At 31.8% G+C, this 12,151-nt stretch overlaps 1 long non-coding RNA gene across 1 annotated transcript; it reads left to right on the top strand.

The window, feature by feature from the left end:
* The first annotated feature begins 6,778 nt into the window (after window positions 1-6,778).
* On the top strand, window positions 6,779-11,625 carry LOC143074445 (uncharacterized). The gene is made up of 4 exons (XR_012977863.1): window positions 6,779-6,931; window positions 8,102-8,726; window positions 9,944-10,020; window positions 11,180-11,625. It is a non-coding gene; the product is annotated as an uncharacterized LOC143074445 (long non-coding RNA).
* Window positions 11,626-12,151: the final 526 nt, after the last annotated feature.

The following is a 12,151-nucleotide window of genomic DNA, read 5'->3' as shown; positions in this document are numbered from 1 at the left end:
ATAGTTAGATTGGCAACTCTCCTCCTTATATATGATTTAACGTGCAAATGAAGGTCCAATTGTTCTAATGTTGTCGGCAGGCAAAACGAGTAGGATACGTCATCTTTGGTGGATCGTTTTACTCTATTGTCTTTTACTACTTCACGTGGAATTCTGATTTTTTTTAAATGCTTAAACGCACAAAATGCAAACACATATCTATCTTTACTATCGAACAGTAAATTATCTGACAAATTTAATTCTTCTAAACAATTCTCCTTAAGTCCATATCTTAAAAAAGGATTAAACTTTACACCAAGTATACTATCACCGACCAAATTTAACTTCTGTAGACATATTTTTTCAAGTACTGCAAAGTGAGGATGGCCCAATACAAATCCGTTTCTATGTGGATTACCAGTTATGCTTAGTTCCGTCATATTTCTACCCTTGAATATCTTCAAAGAAATAAATATGCTGCTTATTACGTCGTACCTAGCACGAGCGGTGTGTATCGCTATCCTTAGCGTCTTTAAATTTGGAAAAGAAATGAACGTATTTGGTGCTAGTGAAAGCACGGAATCAAGCATTAACGTTTCTATTTTAAGACACTTTATTTTTTGAAAAATATCATCTAAATATGATTGTCCAGGCAATCCTAAAATTTCAAGGTCTTGTAGGTTTGATAAATTACAAAGACATTTATCTATTTTGTTTGGTCTACTCAGATCCATTTTCAACTTAACCAATGATTTTACTCGAGATATTACGGTTTGAAAAAAAGTATAATTATCGTAAAATTGATTATTTTGTATTACTATTTCCTGAAGAAAAATCAAACCTTGAAAAATATTCATTTTAAGTAATTTTGAAGTTAATAAATTACTTCTAAGGTTGAGAATGGAAAGTTTAACTAGTCCTGCAAACGCTCCACTTTCAATCACCTTCAGTCGATTATAGGACAGATCTATGCTTTTTAATATTCTTGATTTTTGGAAAGACCATGCAGGAACTACGTGTAAAAGATTTCTTTGAAGATTTAGATCTGTTGTAGAATTTCGCAGAACATCAGGCATTGTTGTTAAATTTTTCCTGGAACAATCTATAAGGTTGTGGATCTGGTTGTCCATTTTAACGTTAGTTGTCGTTAATAATTCTGTTTGAAAATAGATAAAAGTAAACATTCAAATATCATTCAAACGAACAAAAAACGTATGGGGTCATTGGATTCATTTTATTTTAGTCCGATATTCATTTGCACTTTACCTATAGCTATTGTTTATCGAAAACTATTTAATTTACTATTGTTAAAAAAACCCGTAATGAAACATTCTTTGTACTAGTTTATGTGTTTATGTTATATACGGTTATTTCTGTGTTCACTATCATGGAGATCTACCTGTCGTAATTTGGTTCACCTATATCTTATATTGAATACCTGTTATTTTTGATATGTTAACATCAAAATTAACTGGTATAGTAGTAGTGTTTGTATATTAAGAACATTGTACAAATTAGCATGTACCTTACGAATATTTGCCAATTATATTACATAAACATAGAGCACTCTATGCATTGACTCAACACCTACCTATGAATATATGTGTTATACAGCAAAACAACATTTACAAAACGATAGTCCTTGATGAAGAAATCCGTTAAATGTAAGATGTACGGCGAATTTACACGGCTTATTTTACTTATGTTATTACAATGTATATTTATCAAGTTGTTTTTAAATTGTCATATTCAATTGATATAATTTGACAAAATAACACAAGACTATATTCAAATGACGCGAATTGAATTTTAAAATTTTTACCTTGCACTTATAGCCGATGTCAACATAACAGTTTAACGAGTTAAACATAACAAATTTGAAATTATTTTTTATTTACTTTAAACACACCAGTTTTATCTTTTTCTGTATTTTGTTTGCTCTTTTTCTTTAAGATTTCTGTTACTTCGGACCTTTTTATAAGTAGTAAATAGATAGAAATAGGAAGATGTGGTGTGAGTGCCAATGAGACAACTCTCCATTCAAATAAAAATTTGAAAAAAGTACACCATTATAGGTCAATGTACGGTTGACTGTATCTCGTTAACCCCCCTTCAGAGTTTTATCATAGTATGTAGTAAAATATTGACAAGAAAACGTTATACATTAACACGGATATCGCACTTTTTATGTATAATTTCTAATATAATAACAAAACTACTTACCTAATTGCAGGATAACACACCAGAATACTAGGAAAACTTTAGCCATCGCCTCTCTCATATATGACAAGAATTTGAAAACCTTTTTCGAACGTCGCAATAAAATTAACAGGTATGCACTAAGAATAGGGACATTTCAATTGTAAACGCTCGGAATAACTTCCGGAATAATGATTATTTAAATAACGGAGGTGCGGGATATACTTAAATGATGCCTATCATATGGCTCACTGATTTATGGATAAACTTTACAGGATAAAAATGTGTATACAGAGTTCTTTATATTTTCTGAATACAGAATATTTACAGTGACAGGTTATGTTACAAAAAAAAATCTTCAAAATAAATACAACACATTTAAATTCTGTACTATATAACAACTTGATTATTAATATTTTTGTTAAAAATATTACCCTATATAAATATGACGTGCGTGTGTGGGGTTACTATCTAGCCATCGGTTACTAAAAATCTTGCAATTTACGTAAAGACTGACCACCAAACCGGTTAACGGCAATAGTTATACAACTTATACAAAATCCCAATTATATAAAATTTATCTTAAATCATATAATCAGAGACAAAAATGTAAATAATTAAAGGTGACTGTACGGAGTTTACCAAAATAGAATATTTAGAAGGGTGTGAAGTGTTATTTGCTAAAAAAAAGTATTTGCTAATGCGGGGTTCACACATTGCCGATTATTGCTCCCGTTTGAGATCAGACAGCAATACGACACGAAAAGTGAAAAAGTCGGATTAGTATCCTCAATTATCTGGAATGTCCTATCATTGTCTGAACGCAGTCGTTTTAGTTCGTAACAGATTCTTACGAGTCGGGAAGAGTCCGAATAGTTCGGTAAAGCACCCCGACAGTTAGGTGCGTCCCGTAACATTCGGGACAACTCAGCCGATTTTGTCTAGTCGGATTACAATCGTGGCTATGTCGTGACAGATTCTGCTGTATCGGATCGAATTCCGAACAATGTCTTGTGTATTCTGCACGGTGTCTTGTGGAACGGGAATGATCTGGAGTAATTTTTTCATTGTGATTTCAATACCCTCTCCGGGGTTTAATCGCCGAATATCAAGAGGGATAGGGAGGGCATTTAATTCATGAAAAAGAGGGATATTTTTGCCTAACATTGTATATCCTTCGTCTGACGATTTCAGTAGGTCTGTTGTGACCTCCTGACACAAACAACATTTTGTCAATCAGTTTCCCAACTATCTGCTGAAGAAGCTATTCTATTCGCCATTTCAAAACCTAAGTAACTATTATATAAACAAAAGGAATCAACAATGAACTTTTAGAACAATAACGCAAATCTTATCTGAGCAAAATATAAATGAACAGCAAAAAAGAACCGAGTGAAACCAATCAACTATTAGAGAAGTGCACGAAGAGTGTGTGTCTGTAACTTGAATACATTTACTCAACATAGAGAAACGTCACAGGTAAAATTCTAGAAATTGTATAAAATTCAAGATTACTTTTCTAATTATGTTTTTTGATGTATTAACAACATTATTATTATAGAATTGTGTTATCAATAGGGATAAAATTCCTTCAAACAATATCCGATCAGAATTGCAAATAAACTTCGTAACTAAAAATATTAACGGTGGATAGACAAGTACCGAGCCACGTCTTATAACAATGAGAACACACACTCTCAAAAAGATTAACTAGAATAAAATTGCGCCATCTATTGGCATACAACCTATCGAACCTAATGTAGCAATCGAAGATTAGTCGAAGATTTGTGGAACATAACGACTGACATTATTCGGGTTATAAAACAGTCATATTTGGAATTTTCAAAAATCAGGAGTTGGTTATCGACCGATATTAGACCGAAAGTGATACTTTATCTTATATAACAATGGTTTACTCCATTTTGTAATATTTTGGATACAATACAAGCAAAACGGGCCGTAAATATGATGTATTTTTCCTGTGAAGACGTCATTTTGAAAATCCAAGATGGCCGCCATGTTCGGATGATTTTTTTTCTTGGCTATCCCCCTAATATGAATACATACACCTAAAGGCATGTTCTTACAAAGTTTCATGCTTGAATCACCATTTGCATGATTTTTGTGGTAAGCTGCTTATTATAACTATAACTGAAAATAAGCGACCAGAAAACGGAAAAAGTGAAAGAAAAAGAGGAACAGATAAAGGTAGTTTCAATGACAATAAAAATTGAGGACCTCACCAATCCTCCGCCCAAAAAGGAAGTACTGATTTTAGAAACAGAATAACATATAAATACTTCCTGTATCATGATGTCCTATCGTGTTACAAATACTTTCAATATTGAAACAAATTAATTTGGTCATACACAAACCTCGAAGGATTTAAATACAATTTAAAAGTGTAAAAAACCTAGTCTGCTATTAATATCTGACTGACTTCTCCAACTATGATGGTATATTGAAGCTACAGATGATTGCGGTAGATAACGGTAAGAAAATTTGAATATTCTCATTCATAAAGCATTGAATATTTAAATGTAAAGCAGTAATATATTGTAAAGAAAGGTCAATCTCCCTCAATCATATTTAACTGCTTTCTTATGAGAAAACATAATCATTTATGGTCTTTAGGGGTTTTCTGTATGTGCATAATGCACATTCAAACAAAACGTAAATTTAACCTTTAAAGGGACATGTCCTCGTCACTTTGAATACATGTCGAACCTAAACAAATGCCAATCATCTTTTGTTTTAATATCAAAATGCTGTTTCTTACCCAGTCATCTCTTGGAAATTAGTTCAATCCAGCGTTTGAATAAATTACACCTAAATCAGAGGTAACACCCTCCGTATCCAAAAGCTTATTTATTAATTTCCGGTCATAATATTAAGGCACACTCTATTTCCCTTATTTTACTTCTATAACTTCTATAAACTTAGACTTCTCCTTGTGTACTTTCAAAACTTTTTCAACCCAATTCCTTCTTATTTAAAAAATGTTGATAATAATCATCTATTACTGTTTAAGATCCCCCTGTTACAAATCATTATATACCAGTTTGAATGTGATAAATTTATCTGGCAGACAATTTTGATATGATCAGTTTTTCCATTCTAATTCATACGAAAAAGGGAAGAGGATAGGGTATAAACTAATGGTGATTTTTAAGTAGACTCCTGATACAAGGTACATGTACTCCCTTTTGGTCCTTAAATCTGTATAGACATATAAATATCAGGTAACGTGCAGTAGTTTACGGATGTTCGAATCTCAAAAATTTATTAAGAATATACAAATAAAGGTTAAGATAAACCCCGGAGGTAATCTTATATATATATGTATTTAAAAAAAGAGCTAGACAGCCGCGTCAACCTGTTTAGATCTCCTGTAGACATGAATCACTCGCCCTCAAAATGTGACGTTTAGTAAACGTACAAATCGAACGACTTTTCTGGTATCTTAAAACAAGTAGCTTGAGACACAGACACATCGTATGTCAGAATATTTATTTCATATATGTATTTGCCAACGCATATCATCATAAACATCTTTTCAGTTTCTACAGATAACAGCAGACATATGCGTACTAAATTATAATCCTGGTACCTTTGATAAATATATCCACTGGATATTAGCATGAGTAAATAAAGGTAACAGTAGTATACCGCTGTTTAAAACTCATAAATCCATGGCCAAAAAACTAAATCGGGGTAACAAACTAAAACCGAGGGAAACGCATTAAATATAAGAGGAGAACAACGACATAACACTAAAATGTAACACACATAGACAAAATAAATCTGTAGGCGTTTATGTATCTACCATGGTCGTCTATAGTTCCCTGGCAACATTTACCGGTCTTTTCATAGCTAAATAGACACGAGGAGAAAGGGATAACCTTCGGATATTGATTCCTTTATTCTAAAATTAAAAATGCACATTGAAATTAAGTAAAACAGTAATTGATGACCACTGCCTTTTGAGACACCTTTGTATTTTGTCATTCTCTGTATTTAGTTTGGATTAATGTGGTACTACAGTGAGATAACTCAGCTGAACGTTTTTTAAGAATCAACAATTACATTAAATAAAGGTAACAGTAATTTATCGCTGTTCGAAATTCATAAATCGATGAGAACAAAACAACACTAAAATGTAACACACAGAGAAACGAACTTTAACATAACAATGGCCATTTACCTGACTTCGTAACATTATAACTAATACCGCATTAGATTTGCTATTTCACAACTAGAGTCTCTGCGGTTGTTTACGAGGTTGCAATATTTAAAAATCCAGAAACCAGAAATATGTTTATTTCTCAATTTTTTGCTTCATTTTGTTAATAATCAAATGATGGTTTAAGAATGTGTACGTAAACTTTTCAATTATTTTTGGATTTTAATCTAATCATTCAAGTAAGCATTATTTTTATTTTGAAGTCAATTCTATTATGTGGTTTTCACTATGTATCACAAACAGGAACATCACAACAGAATAATTGCAAACTTGTCTTATGTTAAGCAGGTCTTTTATTTTTATCAATGCTGATATTTGAATTTTTTGTAGAATGTGTATTAGACAGGATCAGGAGAACACAACCATTGCCAATTTAACTAATGTGAAAGAAATCTTTGTTGTCAATGCTGATGTTTGTATCGTCAAAGATTCTACAGGAGTCTGTGTATTTAACATAAGAAAAAACAAATGTTTGAAACTGAAATTGAAGATAAATGAAAGCATTGAAAGGTACAAAATTGTTTAGGTACAAACACGAAGAAAATGTATGTTCAATAGCCTTGTATTCTACTGAAATCATTGAGATTATTATATGAATAATGTAGTTTAAAAAGTCCCACTTAATTCCAGAACAACGACCTTAGTGTTAAAGGTGGATCTCATTGGGGTCTAAGCGTGACGCGGGATTGCCGATTATTTGTAAGCGTGACAAAAAGTCAAATAATAATGTCGTGAAAACGGGTAATGGGGTCTAGCGGGACCCGGGAAATGACAAAAAAATGAGAATTGCGTTCGTACATAGTGTAAGCGGGATGCGGGAATGTGACAAAACAGTAAGCGGAATACGGGAATATAACAAAACAGTAAGCGAGATACGGGAATCTGACAAAACAGTAAGCGGTATCCGGGATCGATACCCCCCAATGAGACCCCCTTAAAGCGGTATGGGTCTCGATTCGTTAATGGTGGTAACTGTATGATTTATGATGAGTTCAAATCAAACGCTATGTATATTAAGTAGTTGACCTCTCTGCTTTGCACCCGGCGTAAATGATGAGGACTAGTCCGATCGGAGTCCGAATTAATGTTTGGATCAGGATGTTTCCCTGTTGAATCAATATTGTTCTGATATACCAATAAAATATATATTTTAAAAAGGATTCAATACAATTTGTGGAAATCAATTATCAAATCATTAATAATGAAATTAAAGGTTATTCCAAATCAACAAATATGGGTGCAAACAGTAGAATATACAAGATCGATTTTTGTTTTATCCTTTCAAACAAAATAATGAAAATAAAAAATACTTTTCAAATTGAAAACAATTACCATATGAATTTCGAAAAGCGGTATACTACTGCCTTTATTTACCACCATCCATATTCTATTAGAGTCACTTGAATACATATTTACTTTTATGTATTAATTTTATAAAAGTTTGATATATGGGATACTAGTAACAGCTATCATGTAAATTATTTAATGCGTTTCCCTCGGTTGTAATTTGTAACTCCGATTTTGTTTTTTGTTCCTGTTTTGAACAGCGGTATACTACTGTTGCCTTTTTTTTCGTTCTTTATCTACTTCAATCACAACTGTCGATCTTTTGTGAAGTTAATATTTGATATTGTATAGATTTTTAAATATATGTAGCTATCATATTATTATTGTTTGTAGGGATATTTTAGAAAGAGAAGAATATATTATTCATGTGGCACACAACATTAAAATTCATCTATTGGTCCGAGACCACCATTGTCGTCCCTTGATTTTCGTTGTTCACAAATATAGTCCCTAGTGTTGACAGTGGGTTACTTGTCATTAATTTTTATACCCCTTCCAAATTTATTTCCCCATGTTTAATGCCTCAAATTGCAAGTAGGGGGGTGAAATTACACTGTAAAAAAATTTGGGTCCAGAATTTTAAAGGAAAGTAGTGATTTGGTCCAGCTGAAAAAGGTTTCAAATTAGTACTTCGGAAGCTGTCAAAAGATTTCAAGACGCCCAAAACATAAAATTGTCCATATTTTGAGTTAGAGACGATGAAGTTTTCTATAACTTTGATATAATTTGTCCCAAAAGTAGTACAACACACTGTAAAAGATTCTTTGAGAAAGCGCAGGTGGGATTTTTTTTTATTTTCATTTATGTTCTAAAAGAAATGCACTACGAAATAATTGTGGTCTCGGACCTAAGAGGAGACAAAGATGGCGGAAATTGATGAAAGCATTATTTATAGAATTGTACTGCATGCCGAAACCTTACTTTTGATCATTGAGATATTAGAACAACAAAGCAATCAGTAAGTAGTAAGTCATTACAACATACAATAACTTTATGATGAGAAATTCCCAGCAGAAACATACCCTCTTTTCCGCTATATGACGTTTACATATCAAACGCTCATGTATGTTATCACTAGACATACTTTATCAACAGGGTATCCTCCTTACACAAAAAGGCATCATCAGAGTTGTTAGGAAAAAGTCTGAAATCGACAATTTCAAAATTTGCCGACAACCTTCACCATTTAACTTCATGTGTTTGAATTCTCATTATTGGTGATGAATTGATAGCAGGAGACGCTTAAGGCAAATAGTAAATATGATATTTAAAATCAATGGGATGATTGAAAGATGACGGAAGGTACTTAAGGAGGCTCGCGGGTATAAGATTTTTAGAAAAAAATGCAACATTTATTTTTCATTACAAATTTTATTAATTTCCCTTCAGTAGTTGTTACTTTATCATATGGTTCAAAAATCATTCCAAAAATCATTCCGTGTTGGCCCCAGGTGACTTTTAAAATGTAGATACATTGAAAAGCTCCAAATTATCTCCCTTTAGTGCAAAAATGCCATTGTTCTGCACTAAAATTGAAATATCTTTTTTAACTCATCGGTGACCTATATTTTTTATTTTTGTTTTCGAATAAGCTGTACATAAATTATATAATTGTAAAATTCAAGCGATTTCTTAAATTTAGTTTTTTTTTTATTTCGATATTACCGCTATTTCTCCTATTAGTTCAACAGAAAAAAGGACATTGGAAAAAAAGTAAGCCTTTTTAGAAGGCAGATTGTGAGCGTAAATGAACGGTGACCCCATTTTTTTATTTCATTTTTCTATAAGGTATAAGATAAAGTTCATTTATAGAAAAATATAGAGAAATCCTATATTAAATTAAAAAAATGATTTAGACCCGTGAGCCCCCTTAAGAGGAAATTCAAAACTCAGATATTACCAGTTTAGTGCTGCATTTATAATTTGTAAATGTTAAGAGAATGTTCCTGAAACTGACAATAACCACCTCATGCCAAAGAAAACTATAACAAACAGTAGTCCTAAAATAACTACACATTTCTATTAAAAACAGTAAATTATTTATTAAATATTCAGGAACTTTCTCTAAAAATTTACAAATTTAAATGCAGTATTAAACAGTATTTAGCTCGCGCTTTCTGAGTTGCAGTATACATATTGTAATGCTGTTTTTTTTTTTATTTCTATCTGCTTTAGATTTTATGAAGCTTCTATAACTACAGCAATACGTCTGCCTGGTTATCCAACAGATTTCTGTTTTGTCAGCAGAAATGGTGAGTTTTTATTGACGTGAAACAAATGCATTTCGAATACATTCAAGCGGAGGAAATGCCAAGAATACTGTTGTTTCTGATTTTTACTAAAATTTTGTTATTTCCGAAGTTCAAATCAGTTCATATGTAAACAAATTCTCTAGTATGTCGTATATCTGTTTCTACAACCTTTCAGTATTTATGAATATTATTTCAGGAAACAAACCATCTCTATTTATGACGCAAAGCTTGTTTTGTTTTAAAAAAGTGTTGAATATGACCAAAATAAAAATATCTTAAAGCTTTTTTCCCCTAGAATATATTATATGATTTATCAAATCAATAACGTTTTAGACTATCAATAAAGTTTATCATTGTTATTTTTTTTAAACATATCAATAAGGGTGACTGTGGATTTGAAAGAAATCAGGGCACACTTGGTCTTGTTTCGACCGGATGTAAAACCCTTGGCTGTATAATATAAAGCCTTGCTCTCTGGTCAGAATGTTAACGATAAATCCGATGTTTCTTTTAGAGAGACAGGGATACGACTTCTAAATGTTAAGGTCATTTGCAACAACGGTTCAATATTTGTTTCATGTTAACTGTAAGCCTTAAATACGGTACTTATCCCTTTAACTGTCATTTTCAAGTAATAGTTTAAATAAATTTATATACCGGACGTCCTCTCTTTTGCTGTGCCCATTTTTTGTATGTATGTATTATTTTTTCTCGTCCTTAACATGTTTGTAGTATTCGCTACTGTACTTTAAACACCAACAATCAATCTAAATAGATCGAACTTAGGGGATGTCCTTATATTGAGAAAAAAATCAACAATATGACTTTGTTCATGTAATTAACTACAGCTCGCCATACAACAATTCTTAAAAAAAATAGAACACCCTTACTGTATAGAAAGTTAAAAGAGGTACCGGATTTCAATAAGAAACTATAAAAAGGCAAGAGTAACAGTCGGCTATTGTCGGGAATTGAACACTCTGGTTTAATTCACCAATAAACCTGACCGCCAAACGCGTTAAATATCCTTTCATTGATGACACTGACGTTAAACACCAATTAAATCAATAAAAAAATTGACCAGCAACTACTCATTTGCATTTGAAATGTAATCATGCCACTTTATATATCGCAATGACTAGTTAGTTTTACATTTCAGCTGGCTTTTTAGTTTCTTGGAGACACGAAAAAGAAATAAGTCATAAGTATTCAAGACAGCATTTGTTTCATTTTTCAACTGAAGATCAGTTATTAGGAACAATCCCATTCCTTGGTGATAGTCCGTTCTCATTTTCCCCAGTTTTTCTAGATGGAGATCATAACATTCAGGAAAATTATCCGGGCTACGGAACACCAGGATGGTATGTTTACATGCGGGAAGGACATGGAGGAATATAAAATTACTGGATTCGTATTAAAGGTTTTATATTAATTCTAGTTTGCATTAAATAAAAACGAAAAGGAATATAAAAAATGCAAAACCATATGTAGTATATATTGGATTGAGTTACTTGGGAATCCGTGATATAAGAATTGCATACAGGCAATTTTATTTAAATGTCTTACTGACATATGTAGTATATATTGGATTAAATTATCTGGGAATCCGTGATATAAGAATTGCATACAGATAATTTTATCTAAATGTCTTACTGACATAATTAAATTATACAATTGTTTTAGTTTGTGAATGATTCGCAAAGGAAACAATATTTAATAATAAACTCATTACAGATACTTTGATTAAATTTTGTATTACGTCAGACGCGCGTTTCGTCTACAAAAGACTCAGCAGTGATGCTCGAATCCAAAATATACAAAATGCAATACTAGAAATTGCCCTTACACTATATTACTAAGTAAAATATATATCGTTGCACCAATACTTTATAACCAGTATTTCATTAATTGCTTTCAAATTGGCCAACAACAACCATCCAATGAATTATTGTAATCAAATTAAATTGTTAAATTTGTAAACAAAATCGATCAGATGAGACCATCAACACGAAAATAAAAAGAGGTTTGTTGTAAAACAGACACTGTTTTCTTCCAATGAACACGACAAAGTAGCAAAGAAGTGTATATGGCTTTCATTTGATGCTTTTGTAAATTAAACAAACCTCAATAT

This window comes from Mytilus galloprovincialis, chromosome 5, assembly GCF_965363235.1.
Source record: "Mytilus galloprovincialis chromosome 5, xbMytGall1.hap1.1, whole genome shotgun sequence".
Taxonomy (NCBI): Eukaryota; Metazoa; Mollusca; class Bivalvia; order Mytilida; family Mytilidae; genus Mytilus; species Mytilus galloprovincialis.
This window is presented reverse-complemented; position numbering and strand designations above follow the sequence as displayed.